This window comes from Rhinolophus hipposideros (genome assembly GCF_964194185.1).
Source record: "Rhinolophus hipposideros genome assembly, chromosome: 7".
NCBI lineage: Eukaryota > Metazoa > Chordata > Mammalia > Chiroptera > Rhinolophidae > Rhinolophus > Rhinolophus hipposideros.
The window spans coordinates 60,064,146-60,087,299 of NC_138053.1; positions in this window are offsets into that span (position 1 = coordinate 60,064,146).

Genomic DNA, 23,154 nt, shown 5'->3' on the forward strand with positions numbered 1-23,154 from the left:
AGCAAAATTTCCGCTGGATTCCTGTGCCCAGGTCTTGGGGGCTTTTTATTTCATTTGCTTTCGTTATTTTCCTCTTGTCCTTTTAAAAAACCAGTTTAATGTATTTTCTGACATCAGAGTCAAACAGGGGATAATAAAGAAGCTTCAATGAAGGATTCTAGACCATTATGTGATGGTAATATACTAATTACCTGAGAATCAGCCACAGCTCTGTTGGTAAATACAGAAGACTCACTTCTACTGTCAGCTGCACAGATAGATAATGCAGCTGTAAATGTTCTGGTAATTGGTGTGATCATTAGTTTAAGTCACCCTAACTGGCTGGATTGTACTCCTTGAGCAAGTATGGAGAGGCCTTCATGCATGATTCCTGTCTCTGGTAAATGTGCACCTTCAGTGGGCTTCCTCTGTATACTGAGAAGTGAGACTGGAATTGCTGATAAAGGGAGGATGGAGATAAAACAGTGGCAGTCAGTTTTAAAGAGTGGACACATAAGGCAGTGGAACTCTGAAAATTGAGAAAAGAGAAAGCTTCACTTGAAACAAGTGATGCATTTTATTTTAGAAATTTCAGGATTTTAAAAAACAAAGAACAATGCTATAGTTGAGGATGAAGTAGTTGATGGTAATTTCTTGTGCCTCCCAACATTTAGAGCGGGTCAGGGTTTGATGCTGGGGTTTTCCACAACTGTATATAGTGCCTATAGAAGGGAAACACAACACAGAATTCAAATGAAAATAGAATTTCTCCTCTGTGTCAAGGCAAGATTTTATTGATTTAACTAGCTGAAAATGGCATTTACTTGGAAATAATTTCTAAATGAATTGATGGCTTCCACATTTGGTGAGGCAGAGTGAGCTGGATTTTATCCTTCTAGGTTTTGTACATGTATAATTGTTTCTCATTTTTATCCATTTATTATAAATTTTATATTGTACTTATGGGACATTATGTAAAGGCAACAAAAGAAACACATGGCAAAATACACATTAATAGAGAGCATAATTTTTCATCAGATTCATAAATTGCATCTGATTTAAATTTCTATGTATTATTTGATGATATCCTTAGTACTATAAAAAACAGTGTTAAAGAGAAAAGCTGTATTTATGTCTACTTTACTCTTTTATTTCCTAGCAAATAACACTTTTTATATCTTCAAGAGGTTATTTGATAAGAGGGGCTTGCAAATAGTAGTATGGAACTTGACAGATACCATATTTCAGTAACTAAGCATGGAAATTATAAAAAGTAATTCATAATGCAAGAATTCAGTCATATGAGAAAAAGATACTGTCTTTTTTGATGCTAAAACTGTAGCTAATGGTTAGCTAACTGTAGTGAAATGAACGATTATTTTTTTATTTTTTTATTTTTTGATCTTTTTTTAATTAAATTTACTGGGGTGACAATTGTTAGTAAATTTACATAGATTTCAGGTGTACAATTCTGTATTACATCATCTATAAATCCCATTGTGTGAATGATTATTTTAACTCTGACTTTTTTTTTTTTCTTTTAATGGCCAAAATATGGCAGAATGGAAATCTAGAGCTAGTTGAGGACATTTGATGTTGCTTGATGCTGTTTGGCTTCCAAGTGTCCACACTCTTTCCTACTTAAAAGAATTTTCTAATTGTATTTGGCAGAGTCTTAGACCTCTAGGGTGCACACACTTGGTCTATGCTTTATCAGTTGGATGTCTCTGCTCAGGACTTAGAAACAGTACAGAATTAAAGGAACCATTTAGAATTCATGTACAGTATCGTGGAACAAATCACTGGCAGTGGTTGCAGTGGCCTATATACGTAATATCTTAACGCAAGAGTTCCTGTGGTAGTATCTAGGCTGCCTGGCCTCATTTGATTCCTACTAGATTTGTAAGCCTTGTTTTGTAAGCTTCTCCATAGATTGTGTAAGCTAGACCATAGTTTTCTAATAATTATTTTTTACTGTTTCAAATAGCTGGAGTCACTGTCTGTAACCTCATACTCTAGAACTTCCACTTATTGTTGTTATTATTATTATTGTTTTATCTGGAGAATGAAATCTGATGCTAGTGTCTCATGGAGCTCCTATTTCTCAGGAAACCTTCATTCTGATAAATATGCTCATTGTGAGAATGGCTCTAAGGAGCCATTTTTCTCACCTGCTCTTGGGGAAAGTTAGAAGATCCGGAGGCACTGGGTAGAAGAAAATGGCCTATGTATCTGACTTATGACTTCTGATTGTTTGGCCTGCCCATCATGGATACCATGTAACAATTTGGGCCTTCCTCTCTTCCTCTCCCCTTCTAGACTAAAGCTCTCAGATAGCAAATGGTAAAGAACTGTTTCCCATTCTCTCAAAGCCCTGATATCACAGGAAGAGGGAGAAAGGTAGTAGGGAGAAAGTAGTTTGCTGAACTTAAGTCACTGGGAAGAAGAGGGGAGGAGCATGCTTCTAGTGATTGCAACACCAAAATAAAATGAGCATGAGTGTTTTAGTACTTATTTTGTGTTAATATGAAAATACAGATAACACTGACATTACATTTTAATAATGTCTATAATTAGTACTTTAAAAATCTGTGACGTATAATATCTAATATATATCAAATGTAAGAAGGCATCAATGAATTAAAAAATAAGAGAAAAATTAAAAAATTATAAATATAAAATTATTTAAGTATTTACTAGCAGATGGGTTATAAACATTATTAGCAAAATAAATTTTGAAAATAAAAGTATTATTCCAAAGATGACTAGACACTATAATTATTAAATGAAAAAACAATTATTTCAAAAGTGGAATGCATTAATGAAATAATGATTCCAATATAGTCGAATATATGATGTGACATATAAAGCTGGGCTATATTATTTTATAATGGAATCTATTATTTGAAGTTTTGAAAAAGTGTGATCTTAAACAACAAAGTGTATCAGTAGTATCATTATTTACTCATGAATATAATTTCTTGTGAGTTTTTCCAGCTGCTTAAACAGCCCTTTATGACTCTATACTTGTGGGGCAATGATGAAGAGAGGTACAAACTAATGCTAAATATTTTCCTCTGACATTTTTATTTTCAAATAATCTCATCTCTTGTTTGATGATTTTAAGATTCTTTTTAAACAACTTTGTTTTTTTCTGGAACCACAAACTTTTTATTGGAGCCAAGTTGTAATTTTGCTTCATAAGAAGTGTTTACAGTTTGCTTTGTTTGCTTCATATATAGATAGATTCTCATGTGATATTACCCATGGCAGTTTCAATATGGTCATGTTCATATTCTACTTGTTCAGAAATTTTTGAACTGGAGTAAGAATTATTCTTGCAATTGAAGCTTTGCTCTGTGGGTTGTTTTCTAACCTCCTGTCTACCCTCTTTGAAGATGAGGGAGGTTACAGAAGAATAGTTTTAAAAAGTGTAAGTGTTCATTTGAATTTTTGTGAAGCACATAACTCTCTGGATATATCTCAGGATGTAAATGATTTCTTCAGATATTTTTTAAAAGGACGAAATAATGGCATCATACCAAGTGTGATATTTTAGGAGATAGAAATTGCATGGTATACCAGAATAACAAAAATTTGCATGATGGTCACAAAGCACCACTAGTTGGGAAGATCATAAGACCATGGAAAGGGGAGATAGCATACAGGGTCATAGAATCATATACCCATGAGGACTTCCAACCTATTTATATATTCCTAGGACACTAGACTTAACCTAAAGAATGACTCAGACCAGGTACCCTGATCATGAAGAAAAAAATGGCAGTGGGGAGGTGTTTGAAGATGGAAAGCACATGGTAAAGGTTTGCATTTCAAAATCATCAAAGGAAGTATAAAAAGAAACAATTACCATACTGCTCAGTGATCTAGCATTTATGCCTAGCATATAACATTTATGACTAAGGTTCAACCAGCATTTCCAAAAGCCTTGTTGTTAGTCAAGCTTGGCACAATTGTGGAGTGTGTGTGTGTGTGTGTGTGTGTGTGTGTGTGTGTGTGTGTAAAACAATAGCTAGGATAATTTTTTTTAACTTAGAGAAAAATTTATTGAGGTGCCTTGAGCCTCAACAAATAGAATTAGAACTAGACTCTTACCACTGTGTACGTTGGAGGGTAAGGATGAGATATATCCTGGAAATTGAAGCACTAACTGAATCAGTACTATTCAGAGTTGTATTATCTCAGTTCTCCTGAAGATATATTTCTAGAATCATGCCATATTTTTCTATTCTTTTCAAATCTTTTGAAACACTTATATGTCTGCAGTTATAGCTTATTCCACTTTTTGTTCATACAATGTATTTGCTAACTTCCAAGATGGTAAGGATGTTTATACTTCCCTAAGTCATTTCAAATCACTTTTATCAACAGACAGTTGTCTACTGATTGACCCTTTTTTACCCTGACTATTGCTTGGAAGTGAGTGGAGCTGCTGTTAAACTTAGATTTTAGTATCCAGGGTGACAATGCACTTTGGAAGTTTTGCAGTCTCTTAAGCGCATTTACACTTTCTTGTCTTTGTCAGCCATTGTGGATTAAATATTCATCAGAAAACAAAGTAAATGCAGGAAGTGAGACTACTGTACTGTTAGCAAGTGCATTAGTGAGCATTGGTTCAGTTGAGAAAAGCAAACCACGATGCCTCCATGTTTAATGGCAGAGAGCATTTGTCTGTGTTTACTCTACTGTACTGCTTCAGTGGCCATGAGAAAGATTATATATATATTATATGCTTTATTACTAAACTTGCAATGGATTTGCATATTTAAATATAAAAATATTTGAGACAAATCACATTTTAATAAGTCAGCACTGTATAGGGAGATGCTTCAAGAGGAACATATGCATTTAAAGCATGCCACACGTGACTTGTAAATGCCACTCAGTAGAGTGCTCAGATAAATGTTTAATTTCTTTACAAAGAATTAGTGAAATCCAAGATCCTGTGTTATAGGAGCATTATTACTGTTCTGGTTCTAGTTTGAATTCCGTTTTTCTGCCTTGCTCAATATCTAATGGCCACTTTATTTTTCTTGGCCCAGGCTACTTCAAGGCAGAAATGTGCTCCTTCAATAAATATTTTCTGATCACCTCTTATGTGTCAGATAGTGTTCTAGGCTTTAAATATTATTGTATCTGAAAGAAGGGGTATTTTCCAGATTAAGTATACTTTGTGAACAGATTTCTATGTTTGGAGGGGACCTGGGAACCATTGTGCTTCCTGGGCAGATACTCTCCCTGACAAAGCTCAGGATTTGACTGTTCAACCCATTAAAGAGTAGTCTACCCTCCAGCAAAAGATGATGCTTCATACTGCTTAGTAAGTACTTAGATCAAAGACAGCAGGTCTTTTTAAAGATGTTATATTCTCAACATGGAATAGAGCGAACTGAACCCACATAGCTTTAAAATGTCCCCCAGAATGCCTAAAATCTGACAAACAAAAGAACACTTGTTACTCTTTAGCAATCTGTTAAGACATAAAAAAAAGGCTTGCCAAATGAAAAGCAGCATATGCACACACAACACATCAAAACTGTTAGAAATCTATGCTTTGCTTTACGGACGCAGCTTCCAGACCAGTCTTGTGCTTGTGTTATTTTGTTCGTGGTTTTGCTAAGTGTTATAGCAGACAGAACATCTTTAAATAGCAAGATCTCGTGAAGAAAATTAACAAGTTTTTCAGGTCATGATATACAATAAGGTTTTGAATTAGCACCTTTAAAAAAAAAAGTATTAAATCTAGGTTTTACATTAATATTCTGGGCATTTTTAAAGAACACCATATTCATGATATTAGTATAGTATCTAATGGAAACTCAATTTCAGAGACAGGCATTGTAAGTATCATTACATGAGCTCCCCAAAATGGCTCTTTTAATTTTTTTTCTATTTGAATTTGCCTGTGAATATTCTATTTGGTTATATTGCCTGTGAGAGGGGATTTCAAGGAGAAATATAAATGAAAATATCTTATGAAAAATGTGTTTGATTATTTTTTTAGAATGAGAGAGGACTCGAACCTGTTCACTTGAAGGATACTGCATTTGTATATTTAAATTAGTATTTCGTTCAACTTTAAGATATTTGTCAATCTGGGGTACCCAGTAATGAATATCATGAGTCCCTGATTCCTTCCTTTCAAAATAATCATTGTAAATTATGTTATGTAATTTATTTATGTTATGTAATTTATTCAGTATTTCTTTATTCAGTTAGTGAATTATCAGCATATTGTATGCCTTTTGGTAATTTCACTGCTCATTAATACCTCTATCCAGGAGGCAGTGGGAAAATGGAAAATTGGAAAACAAAATTCTTTTACTCTTTTTTTGTTGTCATTGTTGATAAACTTGACGAGAGATTTGGAAAAGGTGCTAATTGGCCTCTGACCATGGATCTTGTCCATGGGAATAGAAGCATGACTCTCTTTGAAAATGGGACTAATGCAGAAGAAGGAAGAGCAGGAAAAAGTAAGGCAGGTGAGTACTGTCTGTCAGAAGCACCAGGCTTACTGGTTAGGTGTGTGTTTTGATTGCTTATGCCGTATGACTTGGGAGGCATTCCCCAGCATCTGTTTCTACACCGAAAAATCTTCATCTACTGGCTGTGCTTGAAAAAAAATTTTAAAGAGTTTTATTTCGCAACCAGAAATAAGGCTAAAATGTCTTGGGAATAGTAATGATGATATAAATGCAGTCCAAAGTGCAGATTACCAGGATTCTTTCCTTCAGATTGACATTGAAAAAAGCTTGTTATAGGAATGGAAGGAAAATAAAATGATGCAGGTATCTTAAGGAATGAGGAAGGAATAGTGTGCAAATCTGGAAGGTGAATGGGGCACAGAAAAGACAGACCAGGGGCAAAGAACTATTTTCACAATCTGTTTAGGGCCAGTCCCACCCATCGATTTAGGTGATCTAGAAAGAAAAGGACTTTCCTTAGAATTCTGATGTCATAAATGTGTGCCATTTATTTTCACCATGAATTCTAAGGACGTCTTTAATATTTTGATTTTTCTTAAGTTTGTTTTAATTTACCGTCCTAGTTTGAAAAGAAATAAAAACTTATTTTAAGAAGTGTCATCTCTGTGACAGCTCCTACCAATGATCAGAACTGCTTGTTTCTCCCATTCTCCTCAGACATTATTTGTGTATATTCCACTTAGCAATGCAGAGATTGGAGGCAGGCTTGCATGATGGGTGAAAACATGAACGTTGGAAACAGAATTAGTTTTCATTACTGACTTTGTCATCTATAAGTTCTATGGCTTTGGACATATGTCTTAACTTATCTCTCCCTCAGTTTTCTTGTCTGTAAATTAGTGATAAAAATACCATGTCATGAGGTTAAGGGGATTAAATGAGACCGTATCTGCAAAGCACTTTGCACCAAGCCTGTCATATTTTAAGTACTTAGTAAATGATGAGGAACCCTTTGGGTGATGAAGGTGATGGTGGTCATGACGAGTTATAAGTGTTTTCACCCAGCAAGTGTAAAATCCTCAAATTAAGGGACAGTGTGTTAGCTATTTTTATATGCTTTGAATAGAGGATCAAAATTGTACATAGTACAAATATGTTTAGCAAGATAAGTAGAAAACTTTAGAATACTAAATTAATTGGAGACTTTTTAAAGTTGATAAAAATTACAATAACGGAATATTAGTGAACAAATGTAGTTGGATTGAAATATAATAAAGTGTGAGCAAATAGAGATTCTTTGGAAACCTGGTTTATTGATTAGATAACGAAGATTGAAGTTGGCAATTTAATTGACCTGAAGCAGTATTTTTTTTCTAATTTATTGGGGTGACAATTGTTAGTAAAATTACATACATTTCAGGTGTACAATTCTGTATTACATCATCTATAATTCCCATTGTGTGTTCACCACCCAGAGTCAGCTCTCCTTCCATCACCATATATTTGATCCCCCTTACCCTCATCTCCCACTGAAGCAGTATTTTTTAAGGTATTTAAAAATGGTTTTTATGACGTAGATTAAAATTTTCTTTTCTGTTTTTCTTTGATATTTGTCAGCAAACATTTTCTTTATTACCACATTTCATTCAGTAGACATTAAGGAGCCCAGTGATAAAAATTGAAGGAGACTTGATAAACGTGAATATGAGTGGAAATTAAAAGAATTGAATGTTTCCTTTGGAATGTTTGTTTGAAATAACAGAAGATTATGGAGAAAAAGTCATATCAATCTTCAAATATATATAGGATGTTGGTATGTATATTTCCATCAGGATTGTTTTGACTGCAGGTAGTAGTAAATCTGACCTAAGCAAAGTTAAGGAAAAACAAAACAGGAATGTTTTAGTTTATATAATTGAAAACTTCAGGGAAGTAGCTCTACCTTCATACTTGGCTGGATATTTCAGGACCTAGTTACTCTTTCTTTCCACACTTCCTTTTTCACATTGGCCCCGTTTCTGGAGAGGCTCTTGCTTCCCATTGGCAAGATGGTGGCCAGAGGAACTATGGTGCCATGTCTACTGAAACGGTGAGTATTTCTCTTGCTCAACAATTCAGAGCTAAAGCCCTGGCCTGAATTGGGTTTTGTGCTCACTCCTGAATGAATAAGCTGAATTCTTTAATGAATGACCATATTGCTCCCATGTAGTCATGGGAGTAATATGAGTTCATGGTTAAATTCTAGGCCCATCCCTGGAGATAGTAGTGATTAGCACCCCCAGATCCAAATGTACTGAGACTTGATAAGGGGTGATTCTTCAGAGAAAAACCTGGGTGCTGAGTTCTGAAGAAAAGAAAGAAAATAGAGAACTACTGTAACATGGAAGTATTGTGTACTACTCCATAGGACAAAACTGGCATCCATTGGAAGAAATAATTATAAGGCATATTTTAGTTCAGCAGAAAGAAGAGCCAAGAATTTAGTTTGGATGAGATAAAGAGTTAATTGATTATGTACCAATGCTTTACAATTTATTTAATCCCCACAGTATTAGCTCCATTAACATGTGAAAAACTCAAAGGTTTAAAAAAGTTTACTTACTTGCCTAAGTTATTTAACAAAATGTAAGCTCTTGCCCAAGGTCATACTCCCCTTTAGCTGGCAGAGCCTAGATTCAAATTTGGATTTATTTATTCCTAAACCCATTTTTACCATGTGTCCTGTCTAGAAAGGAGACAAAAAATACAAGCCTGCTTTCTAGCAATTCCTGAGAGTATTAGGAAGTTCATTGTTTCTTATTTACTTGGTATTTCTGTTGATGTTCGAATGTAGTTCATAAATTGGAGGGATAGTACTACAGGGAAATTAGTAAGTGCAGACTATTAAGGCAGAAGTAGAAATCAGAATTGAATCCATAATTCAGTAAAACATACAGAAAGCATTGATAATGCATTTTACAGTTTTGGAAGATAATGGCAATTGTTTCTGTAGGAGTCAGTAACCAAAATGATTACCTTATATCTCCTCTACTCTTCACTGACTTAGCATGGCCATATTCCTCTTTTCTCTGAACTTTAAAGTGAACCCATTTAAAATTAACGTGTGTATTCAAAACCATTTTTCTTTATTGAAGGGAGGTGGGAAGTAACTCGTGTTGAATTTCAACCTTGCTATGAATTTGCTGCATCTATTTCTAGCCAAAGATTTTATAATAATTCAAAAGGAAAGCACATTGTTGAAAAGCTTTTACTACTTAACATATTGATGAGTTAATTGTAATATGATTTCCCTAGGAAGGTTAATTGGCTTTCTTTCCCACAAACAATAAGATGTGACTATAAAAAGGAAAGGGACTATTGGCACTCAACTATAGGCTGTAAGGGCTGACACATGTGAAGTTGTGGTTTCATGAGAATAGATTATTTTTTTCCTTTATGCAAATGTTGATGTATAATTATGTTAGAGAAATCCTTTTGAGAGTTTTGAGGAAAGACAAGAAAAAGGAGGTACTCTGGCATGGATGGAGGAGATGGTGAGTGAGATCTTGGAGAGTTGTCTCCTGCTCAGCAGATGTGTGCTTTGTTTGGAGTCTGTCATAGGGGTAATTATTTTACTTATATCAGATCCTCAACAAATGAATTGTTGCTGCATTGGAAATCTTACAGGATATTTATAAGAGTTTATAGCTTGCTGTGGAAAGTTAAAAACTTATGAGATCATGGTTGAATCTTTAAGAACAACTGACAACTTTTACCTTGTCTTAGGTCCAACTGTGGACAATAAAGAGGAATGACACATTTCTTCCTTTTATTTTGGTGAGGTCAGCTATTTAAAAGCAGAAAGACACGTTATCTTATAAGGAATCAGGAGAAGTATGGTCTGCTTGGGGATGAACTGCAGTAAAGGAATGAAGGGATACCGCAGGGGATAGCAGCAGGAGGACAGGATCTGTATGTAGTTTGTGTTCTGCTCTGAGATTGCATAACCTTGGGCAATTCGTTTCATTTCCTCATCTGTAAAATGGAGATATAAAGTAACTAAATTATGGAGTTGATGTAAGACTTAAAAGACATAACACATATGAGCACCCAGTAGATAGATAATAGAGGTGCAATAAGTTTTTTCTCCAACTTGATTAAGAGAAATAGAAAGACTCACAGAATAGTGTAGAGAACACTTGAAAAAAACGTTTAATATTATGTTTGCTCATTGTTTTGTTAATATTGAATATAACTATTATATGTAAAATAGCACATGCTTAAGTGGTAGAAGACCTGGGTTCTAGTAAGAATAGCTAATAACTAGCTGTGTAGGTAAGTCAGTTACCATCTCTGTACAAGGAGATTGTTGGGATAGATTAAAGATCCCTTCTAGATCTTATTTTAATTTTCAAATTATTTTCAGATGACCCTTTAAAATATGAAATTTTATTTTTTAGACCCACATATACAATAAACATTTTATCCATTCGAATTTATTTCAAAATATTTGATAAGTACCTCACTTTGTGCAAGACTGCCCTAGCCTCAGGGGGTCTGGCGGTAACAGTCCTCGTTCTCAAGTATCTCACAGGGAAGATAGGTCTGAGTAGAAGTCCTAAAACAGTAAACAGTGACAATATGGTACTTCAGCGAAGAGTCACTTTATTCACATAAGAGGAAAAGGGGACCATGTACACATTTACTCATCTGCTCAGTCTATACTTTTTTTCAGTTTCTATTGAATGTCAAGAATTATGCTGAGTGCTAAGGACAAGAGTGAGCAAGCTGCTATTCCTGCCTTCTAGGAACTTCCAGTCTAGATACAGAATGGCTCCACAACGGTGAGTAAAGGATTCTCCACTGAGGAAAGGTGGGAAGTGAATTCCCAACGTCGAAGCAGGAGCAAGGCAGCCATGGAAGAGTATAATAATATGACACTTTGGGGTAATTGCAAGTTGTTTGGTTTGACAGGTGTGTGGTGCAAGTAGTGGGGAGGCAAGCACTGAGGCTGGGTGGAGACGCAAGGAAGAGATAGTGAAAGGCTTTCCTAAGGAGTTTGGGTTTATCCTGAAAAGAGGGGAACTACTAATGCATTTTAAGCAGGGGAGTGAATCAGTATGTAAAATTATAGGAAAATTTATAGGAATAAATTGAAGGATAGATGGCAGAGAGTTGTGATGGAAAGTAAATAGACAAGTCATGAGGCAGTCACAGGATCTTGGGTGTGATGTGCTGAGGCCTGAACCAAGGCAGGGGGTGTTGGGAATGAAGAGCATGAATGGAGAGGAATGGGGAGATACTGAACAAGCAGCAATGACAGAATGGTGCTGGGAACACTGGCCATAAGAGATGAGGGAGAGATAGGATTTAATATCTTCCAACTTTCTGACATGGGTGATGGACAATGCAGAGTAGGATAGGGTATATAGGAGAAGATAAGTTTAGGTTTAAAAACAAAATTCCATGAAGTACTCAGCGTTTTTCAGAGGAGTTGGATTTAACTGCAGAATCGAGAAATCTGGGCTGAAGAAAAATTCTTTGGGATTTGAAATCATGCAGCTAGATGAGCTTTTGGGGAACTCCAACATTTAAGGAGTGGGGTGAAGAACACATGCTCCCAAAGAATTCTCAGAAAGAGCTCCTGGGGGAGTGGGGGAAATTCAGGAGGGATTTGGATCACGGAAACCATGATAAGAGAGAGTTTCTAGAAGGGAGACTGGGCTAATAAATGTTTATGAGAAATAATGGTAATATTGGAATTTAACAATTTAGGAGTATTTTGATATTGATAAGAAGGGAAGTCTTACTGAAGTTGTCATGATGGAAAAAATGTTAGAACATATTGAAGAAAAATAGCTTATTTAAAAAAAAATTCAGCCAGAGTAAGTTATTACTTTAAAAAGTCTGGTTCTTGTGCAGTATTCTGATGGGGATGGTTACATAGAGTATAAATAGGACCACAGACCTGGAGATTAGACTTTAGACTTTTAGAGTATTTGTATAGTTTTCCATGTTCTTTACTATATCTCTTTAAGATGGAGATATTCAAACCTTCATTTTATTTTTTGGAGTAAATGCTATTTAATCTATTCAATAAACACTTACCAGGTAACACTTTAAAGGCTGCTGCAAGTCCTCTATAGTGCTTGTGCATTTCACAATAAATTAAGAAGACTTATGGTCAAATAGTGTTGTAAATAGTTATTGAAATGTGTGACCTGAGTAAGGTTTTTGTGTCTTTATAGAATCTACTCTATTCTAGGCACATTTTGTGTAAGAGTAACAAAGCAGCTTCCTCTTATAGGGATTTAACAGGGTGCATTTAAAGCTATCATAGTCCAGCCCCCAAATTTGGCAGACCTTCTACAGTAAACTATGACCTAGTTCACATTTATCTATCAATATGTCTAGAACTTTTTCTGCTCTTTCCTATGGAATGAATTGTAGAAATGAATAAGCTGTAACATTTCCCTGTGAGTTTGGCTTTAACTAAATGTGTTGATTTCCAACTCAGAAGAAGCAGCAGTTTGGGTGCAATACTCTCTTAACAGTTTTTGAAAGCTGGGCGATAACCACTGTGAGGGAAGTCTATGACCTTCTAATGTAGGAGGTCAGACCAGCAGGAAGCATGTAAATATGAACACCATGCTGAGATTCCAGCTCACCTGACTTACCCGGAGTTTTCTTTATTCTGTTCCCAGTCTGCTTCTTGCTTGTGGATATTTGTTTTCCCTGAACATTATATTTTTCTATTGTAATGGTTTTAACCATGCCCTATGGCAGAAGTATCGCTACTCTTGACTGGGCACAATTCCTTTCTCCCAGAAGGAAAAACTATAATGACAGCATTTGCCTCACATTCATTTGTCTGTCTGGAATCTCTCTTCTCACATTTGGAAGGGCAAATCCGTTCTGATGTGTCTGCCAGTGCTCAGATGGTGAAGCAGTTTCATTACATCCAGATAAGAAGGCGACTCTTGCTGGATACCTTCTAAAAGCGAGATCCTGTTCACTTTGGAATTTTACAACAATTCTTATCTTTATAAGAAAGACACTCAAATATAAAAGAACTGTGATTTATATTCAGCTTATTACAGTCATGAATTGCTGGAGCTGATTCAATAGGTAGCAGTTAAGGGGCCTATGTGAAGGCTGTGAAAATAACATGCATTTACTTAAATGTTGTGTCCTTTTGAAATTTGAATTATAACTCACCAAAGAAGACTTGGAGAGACTTAGCATATGCATTTGCAACCAAATCCGACAGGATTAGAAAAATTGATAGATTTGCTTTGCTCTGACCAATTCAATTCATTCAGTGAATTTCTTCTTTTAGCTTGTGTGATAATATGAAGCACTGTGGAGGGCTACAAAACAATGGAGGTATTGGCCTCTATCCTTAAAGAAGTATGATCTTTTTTTTTTTTTTTTAAAGACTCATATATTACTGAAGGAGTCTTCAAGAATATGCAGGCAAAGAAGAATTCTGAGGAAAGAGAGGTAATCATGGTGTTTGGGGGTTGTCAAAATATACATTACTAATGGTGGGTGGCTTAAGTGGAATTTGTTATTAGCAAAAGTGGGATACATCTCCAGAAAGTCTCAGAAACCTTTTGTCCATGTAGTCTGTGAAGCTGTAACAAGGTTTAAGATAGAAATCTCTGAGGTGGGCTGTGAGTATCATAGTGAGAAGAAGTAATGGGTCACTTCATCCTATTTTTTAAAATAGGATTTTTTAATAATGAAAGAAACTATGGTATCTGTATGATACCATAGTGACGGACACGTGTCATTATACATTTATCAAAACCCAGACAATGTAGACCACTGAGGCTGAAGCCTAATACAAGCTACAGACATTGGGTGATGACGATGGGTCAGTGTAGGCTCATAGATTGCACTGAATAGATAACAGGGAAAAATGAATCAGAGTCGCTCCATACCCTCAAGCGATTTAAAGAATAATGGGGAACAAAAATATTTAACCATTATAGGGTAATAAAAGCAATTATAAAAGTAGCTAGAAAATACCTTTCAAGTCAGGAAAAAGGCACATCTCACTATTTGAGGGGAACCAGAGGAGGCTGAGGCTTGAAAGATGAGCTGGGTTGGCTGCCCTTATTTGATTGATTTTTAAGTATTGATTGTTTAAAAACTAAGCTCCCGCTATCAAGGCTGTGTGTGCTGTTCACTCACCTTAGAATTGTATTGTTCTGTGTGCTGTTTGGAGAGAGGAAAATGAGTATTTGGGGGTGACCATAATTTATTCCAGGGAGTATGATTAGTAGCATCTCAATGCTATCGAAGAGACCAAGTTTGAAAACGAAAACATTTGAAGACTGCTCTCTCAGACTCACCCTGAGAGTGTTGGTAACCAAGCAGTCTCTATGGCAGCACTCACTCTGCCTGCACGTTTCCCTGGGGTCAGTGCCTTCCTCTGAGCATCCACAGGGCCTCCTGAGAAGAGACCTGGTGTGCTCTCTGCAGCTTTCACAGACTTTAGCGGTGCAGGAAGTGTGTATCCAGGCAGGAAGAGAGTCAGAGTCTTCGAGTGGGTGTGAGTGTAAATATTTTTCTTGGATCAGTTCCTCTAGCTATCGCTAGCTAGCCTTTGGGAAATGCTTGAAGAGTAGCATTCCATGTCAGAGATCAACTTGTTGACTGTGGCTGAAAATGCCTCAGCCACTCTGCAGACATCAGCAGGAATCCAGACTCTAAACAGGGAATGACAAAGCACAGCTATCCTCTCTTTAACCTTTGGTGTCTTGCATAAGTTTTGTCCCCTTTCTATGACTGGCTAAATGAAAACCCTTAAGATTATTCTCTTAATATTCCATGCAACAAATCATCTGAAGACCAACAGTTAGAAAACACTTGCTATATTCAGGCTCTGCTAATAACTGTCTTTACAGCCATAAAAGCTTTTCACTAAAGCATCCCAGTTCTTCAAATTAATAACAATAAGCCAGAGGCTTGAGAATCAAAAAGCTTTTGACAAATTGGGGAAACAGACCAAAACAGACATACCATTTATAATTGTAAGTTGAAAGACAATAAGTTGTGATGGATAGAGCAATAAAAAGGGAGTCAGAAATTTGATATCTAGTTTTTAATTGAACATTAACTGGTTCTGTGACCTTGATAAATCAATTAACCTCCAGGTCCCTTGGTTTGTATATTAATAAAGTGAGAGGTTTTGTGTAGGCCAGCGCTGTCCAACAGAAGTTTCTGTGATGATGAAAATATTCTATATTGTCCAATATGGAAGCCCCTAGGCACGTGTGTCTATTAGTACAAATGAAGGGCCAAGGTTTTAATTTATCCAGTAGTTATAGTGGCTATTACACTATTCGGTTGCCCATGATCTGAAATTTCCTGATTATCTATATCAGTCTTAAGGAGAGGCAGAGCTCATCTCTCACTATGACCTTTAAAAGCTCCAGATATACTTGCTTTCTAACTTTCCTTACAGTTAGAGGGTAGGCACATAGCCTCAGCTCAACCAATAAGATGCAGTCATTCTCAGCTTTGAAATAGAAGCTTATTATGCAAAGAAGCAGAAACAAGGTAGAGTATAATCCAGAGTAGTGGCAGCTGCATCAGATTTTCAGGGCCAGGATAGTAGCTCTCATCGGGGATCTGCTGTTCAGAGTTGGTGATGGAGCAAACTCTGGAGTCCTTTGTTCACCATCGTTTCACAATAACTTTAGGCAAATGACTTAGTTTCTCCAATCCTCAAGGTAACAATTCTATAAAAATAGTTAAAGTGATACCTACTCTCTGTGGAAATGTAAGTGAGTAAGTTTGGTAAAGAGAATAAAATATTTTTGAGGAATAAAATACTCTCCTCCAAGTTTTATTCATTACCTTTTTGTTTCTCTTTTTGTTGGGAGGGGGCAACTCTCCCTTTGTGATAAGTAGTTATTATTACCTCTATACAGTTCTTATGAATATCCCTGAACACAAAGTTCTGTGGGCATCTGTTAAATAGAGATGCTGGTTAGCACTTAAAATAAGACCTATTCTTAGAAAAAGAATATATGTTGATGGTAAGTGATTTTAGTGTCTTTCCATTCCTCTCTTGTATCTTCCTTTTCTTATTCAGTAACTCTGCCCCCACAAGGGCACCCTCACCACTTAGTTTGCCCTACCCAGTACAAGGAGCTCCCAGCCTCTCCTTCCCTCTGCCCCACCAATTGGTTGCCTGCAGAACCCCTGGACACTGTTCTCAGTAGAAAATTGATATGTCCATTCAAACGAAGGAATCAATGGCACATTTGGGCTTAATTAGTGACCTTTCCCACTTAGAAGTTTCATTTGAGCTAAAGCCTCCTCATTTGAGCTAAAGCCTCCTCATTGAGGAAGATGATTAATAACACACTAGACTTATTAAAAAATATACACAGGGGACAAATAGGGACCAACCTAGTCACCTTTAATGAAGGTAAGTCTGAATTAGAGACTTTGGCCTGAATCTAGCAGTAAAATGGTCTTCCTAATGCTTTCCCCAGCCCTACCCCATCACCACACCAAGTTCAGACCTTAAGACCCATCAGAGGACGGTGTCAGTTTACAGAGAAGCCTTACCTGACCAGCTGCATAGAGAATACCTGCTTGGATCTCACTTGCCAAGAGTAGAGACAGAGAGTCAGAGGTCATGTGTACATAAAGACCTTTATCGTATCCCCTACCAGATGGAGAAATCGGAACTAACAGAAGTCATATTCTTACTGTCTCACCAATCAGATAAACCACTCCTTCTCACTTAGGAAAAGCAAGTGAGAAATGGAAAAACGTTTGGATGCTTCTAACCATTGCACACTGGAAGTCAGAGTTTCCTATTTGATGGACCAGCAGAAACCTGGGACAGGAAGAGGATGGTTCTTCCTACTTTCCTGAGTCATTATAATGGTATTAGAAACAGAAAATTGAGGCACTTCCAAGGGCAGAGGTGGCATTGTAAAGGCTTTCCTCGGTGACTTAATCATATACACAGATAGGTGCTATGTTTTTGTGATTATTTGTTATTTTAAGCAGCCTATGTTGTCTTGACTTTTTCAAAAATCTAGTCATTCACAATTTTTCCCCCTGTAATGTAAAGGGCCAGTGGAAAAGAGGATGATACCTCTAACCGTAACCAGACTATTTCAGGTTCACTCCTGGTTAGAACTAATATTTACAACAGATTGTAAGTCTTTGAGATCTGAAATAATTTTTCCTTTACCTTATGGATAAGACTTAGCACAGTGCTTAGTATGGAGTACACAGTGCATGCACAATAAATGAGTTAACATCACCATACTTGTTTTCCTCTCATCTTAAAAGATCACTTAATTCTTTGCACTTCTTTGAATTTCCTGTGATCCCTACAAGCACCCTCATTTTCTTTTCCCGAATCCATCTTTCTTTCTCCTAGAAACTATTTTGTTCCTGTGATGCTTTTGTTTTTCTCTCTCTCTCCCTCTCTTATTTTCTCCTTTCACTCACCCTTTCCTTTCTTTCTCCCCTGTCTCCATAATTATCTTAAAATCACCTTTCAAGTTGTGGTTTGGATAACTGATGGGGAACACTGTAAATCAAGAGATACTGAAACTGATAAATTACTAATCGGTTACGGGGAGCAGAGCCAGAAATCTATCCTGGGCTGCTCTGAGACAAAGCTCTACCAGTATCTATTTTGATATCAGAAACATCTTAAATGGACTGCCAGCTTTCCTTGATGTGGAATTTATTTGAATCTAAACCTCATTTCCGAAAAGCTGGTACATACTTTACTAGCACGCATATTTATACAGAAGTGCTTATAAAAATAATAGGTATTCACGTTGTATTTATCTCAATACCTAAGTTAAGAAAATCTAAATTAGTGAGAGACAGTACTTTTCCTTCTTTAAGAACCTACAATAAACAGTACCAACCTCAGAACCTTGTGCAATGTAATATATGTTAAGTAATTCTAATTATTACTATGCAACCCCCAGTTGACAATGTTTTGAATTTTCAACAGATCTGAAAATGTATGGAATATTTTATGTATTTTCTGGTAATTCTCCTATCCATAAGATTATTGAATTTGATTGTAGCCTAACTAAAGAAAACAAATAATAAGGATTAATACAGTTACTTATGGAGATTTAAATTTCTCATGAGACTTGCATGCTAGAAAATTGAAGTGAAGCTTAATATTGACAGATGTAAATTAATAAACAACAAACTAATAAACCTGTATATACTGAATGAGGGGCATTACTCAAGGGTTGTTGATTTGAGGATTTGGCTTTATGGAAGGAATAAGGAGGAACAGGGGAAAACAGAGATATCGACACATATTCAAAATCTGGTTATATGGGAATGAGAAAGGTTTGGGAGGTTAGATTAACTTCCTGGGACAGAATAAGTGATAGTTTTAAGGAATAGACAGCAGGCGAAAATTCAAGCAGGTCAGGAGTTGACATAAGAGAAAGACAGCAATAATTATTGGGGACAGTTACTGAGTTTCAGGAACAGAACTGTGGCTATTTTAGTCTCATAAAGACTGGGAACCATCCAAAACAACCAAAGGAAAGACTTATACATTAGGAAAAATCAGACAGCCAAGGTTTGGCTGCTAGAAATAAGAGGAGAGTCTCATTTCTGGAACTCAAAACCCAGGTCAGAGCAGAAGCAGAAGTCAGGCTGCCTCGATATCTATTCTCAAAGCTACGGTTTTAACGACCCTGCCATTTGCTGTGATCAGAGACAGAATTAGTGCCAAGGGTGGAGGGTGGGGGTGGGCTAAATTTATAAGAAAGGCGGAAGTGTCACCAGCTTTGAAATGTAGAGGAGAAAAGAGACAAATATCATTATGTGAATTACTACATAAAGTAGAAAAAAATTCTAAGAGTCATGTGCTGCAAAAATATTCTGACATTAGTGATGGAACCTCACTTAAAGTGGCTGCGATGAATAAATGAATAAATATACAGAAAGTGCTTAGGACAGTACTTGACACATAGGAGGTATTCAGTAAATGTTGGCTTACTATTGTGACTAGTATCAAGCTGTGACTATTTTGCAGTTCTTCATGGAAATCCTGCGTCTGCTCAAAGCTTCGGAAAGAAGCCACAAGGGGACTAACTGGCAGGAGGTTCTTTAGGAACTTCATGACTTGAAAGTATGTATGTGAGGACATTTAGGAAAACAAGAGATGCGTAGCCAGCATGGGTTCTAGGAAATGTTCTTAATCCAAGTCTGTGAAAGTAAATGATCTGGAATACCCTGAAGACTTCCTCTGTCTTGAGAGACCTGGAATCCACAACCTTAGATTTAGTTTCCAGATGTCTTGTTGCAGGTCAGATAAGAGAGGCTTGGAATCAGATAAGTTTAATTAGTTTAGAGATAATGAGACTAGAGTCTTTGGTAAAAGATGGGGAGGTAAAATTTGTCTTAAGGGCCTCCTCACTACACCCCGTTCTAAAGGGGGACTGATCCAGTTTTTCTCTACCTCCCCGAGGCTGATCCCATTCTTAATTTCCACCAATCCCCTATCACCATTTTGCTTTTGTTAATTCACTGATTGATTGCTTCATTCATTCATTCATTCACAGTTTGTAATACTAGCCAATCATTTGTGGGCTCATTGATTTCATGGACCAATAATACAAATTTAAGAATAATAGCACAAAAGGCTGCTATACTCAATTTTGCACAGTAAGAACATTTAAAAACCACACAAGTAAAATTATCACATTACATATCAAAGGATATTACAAACTCCTCACAAATAGGAGATATATAAAGTCATATTAAACAACTTTAAACATGTTTTAAAATAATAGAATAGATATTTTGTAAAGAAAAATGGATTTTCTTGACCTTTTGCTTTTCTTTTAGTCCTGGTCCAGGGAAAATTTGGTTTTGGAGAAGTAGTGACAACATTTTAACCAATACCTTAATTCACAATCCTTTTGCCTTCTTTCCTTGCCTCCTTTGCAGTTCACCTACAGTGCTATTTGTTTCTGCTAGCTGCCTGCTGAACCATGACCTAATAAATGATCTGGTCTCTGGACATTAAGCCTCAGGCTTAGTCACATTTGAACAAGATGCCTGGAAGGCTGCAATAGCTCAAGTTAGCATTTGAGGTACCTTAAAAGACAAAAGGGAGAGATATATCCCTTTTTGGTACTTTTAAAAATAATCACGTAGTATGGCAACCTTCTTACCAGACTGGCTCTTAGAACAGGACTGTTTTCATATTTCTAACTGCCTAAGAATGTCTATATCCAAGGCTTTTAGCTCCCTAGAGCAGCCAAACAAATCTAATGATGCCAGACCTGCTGATCTTTTCTCTCCTTTCTGTTCTAAATGTGTGACTTCCTGTTTCATCTGATAGTGACTGAGCCTACATTGTTTCCTCTCCCCAGTTCCAAGTGCTTCATTTCTTAAACATTTCAGACAAGATTTATGGTATGTGTGTGTGTCTGTGTGTCTATTAAATTAGTTAAATATTACCCAGATTTGGCATCGAGGGATTAATGCTCACCTTGCTAATCATCATGCCCCTGACCTAAAATTAGCTATGGTTGAAATAATTAATGAGCCATATAATTTTGTTCTTTTCCTTTTATTTTTTATTAAAACTTATTGGGGTGACAATCAGCGGTCAACAAAACTACATGGGTTTGAAATGTACAATTCTATAATACACCTATAATGCATATATGCATTATGTGTTCACCACCCACAGTCAGTTCTCCTTGCATCACCATATGTTTGACCCTCTTTCCCCTTTTCTACCATCCATCCATACCCTCTGATAAACACTAAACTGTTGTCTGTGTCTATGAGTTTTTGTTTCTTTATTTGCCTGTCTTCTTCCTTTGTTACCTTCAGTTTTATATCCCACATATGAGTGAAGTCATATGGTTCTTGACTTTTTCTGTCTGACTTATTTCACTTAGCATACTGATCTCAAAAGCCATCCATGTTGTTGCAAATGGCAGTATTTCATCTTTTCTTATAGCAGAATAGTATTCCATTGTGTATATAAACCACAACTTCTTTATCCATTCATCTATTAAAGGACACTTTGGGTGTTTCCATGTCTTGGCCACTTAAATAATGCGGCAATGAACATCGGAGTACATATATCTTTAAGGATAAATGTTTTCAGATTTTTTGGATAGATACCCAGGAAAGTGATTGCTGGGTCATGTGGTAATTCTGTTCTTAATTTTTTGAAGAATCTCCATACTGTTTTCCATAGCAGCTGTGGAAATTTACATTCCCACCAACAGTGTCTAAGGGTTCCTTTTTCTCCACAGCCTCTCCAACACTTGTTATTATTTGTCTTGATGATAGCCATTCTAACAGGTATGAGAATGATATCTCGTTGTGGTTTTGAAATCATTAATGAGCCATATCATAAAAATACTTTGAGGTCATGCAATGTGATTTCTAAGTGGTTGCTTTCTGGATTGATCAAAATTGGGATCGGCGCTGTCATTACTCTGAGCCAGATTTCATCCACATATAAACTTGCTTCAGAAGCCCAATTTTATGATATCCTCAACCTAAGATTTTAGTGCAAATACCAAGTATTGCATAATTTATGGTCAGTGTTTCTCTAATTAGAACTTAGACCTTCATATTTTGACACTAAAATGTCAACAAATGCATTCAAGGCAATAACATTATTTTTAATTTCAGGAGTCCAACATGGCATTTTAAAGCAGTGAGACGCTTTACTAGAATTTAATTTAATAAGACATGGTTGAGCAGATGGAGCATAGAAAGGCAAGCTGTGTTCTAGTTTATTTTCTAAGCAGTGCTATTTTCTCATGAACCAATCATTCTCTTGGACTTTGGATAACATCAGCAAATCAAAACTGTGGGAGAAGGTGCCAGTCAATTAAGCCTTATTGCAAAATATTACAAGTAAAGTGTCGCATTTAAAACCTCGAGGCCTCTTTAAGGAACTACTAATTTAGTTAATCAAGGTGATATGACTTTAGAAAGTAAATTATGTTTAAATGAGTTCTGGTGTGGTTCTATTTCTTTAAATTGCTCCCAGAGTTTGTCTACACTGATGACAGAATTACAATGGGTATTTCCTTGGATGTTGTGAAATCTAAAGAGTTTGGGGTCAGAAAGGGTAAGACTAAAATTCTCAAATTAAACTGATGTGTATTGGATGATGTATAAAGGAAAGCTTCTTCATGCAATGTCAAAGCACACATATCCCCTTTCCTACCAACTGCAGTGAAAATAAGGAATTTTCTTTTTCTCTCTAGTTTCCATCACCAGGCATGGGCAGTCTCTTATATGTATTAGATATGTAAGGACTACAAAGGGAGGATTAGAAAGAAACATTAAAACAGAGCTGAGAGAAGAAATAGAATATGGGGGTGAGTGGGGGAATAGAAGGAGTTGTTAGGAGCTAGGTCATTCTGCTAGGATGCGTCCTTTATAACTAACTACCTTTTATTTTCTTTCACCAAGACCTAAAGATCATCCCAGCTACATTTCTCTTTGTTGTTGACACTTTTACTCTTAATCATCATTTCTGCATGATAGTTGGATCTAAGGCAAGTGCTCTTTGCAACGTTTTATTAAAAATGTATCATGCGAGGACTTCTGCTTCCAGACATGGTGAGGTAGCAGGAAAAGATTTACCTTCCTGCTTTAAACAACTTAAAAAAAAAACCAAAATGTGTGAAACAACTGTTTCAGACATTGGACAACAGGCAACACAGAAGACTGATCCCAG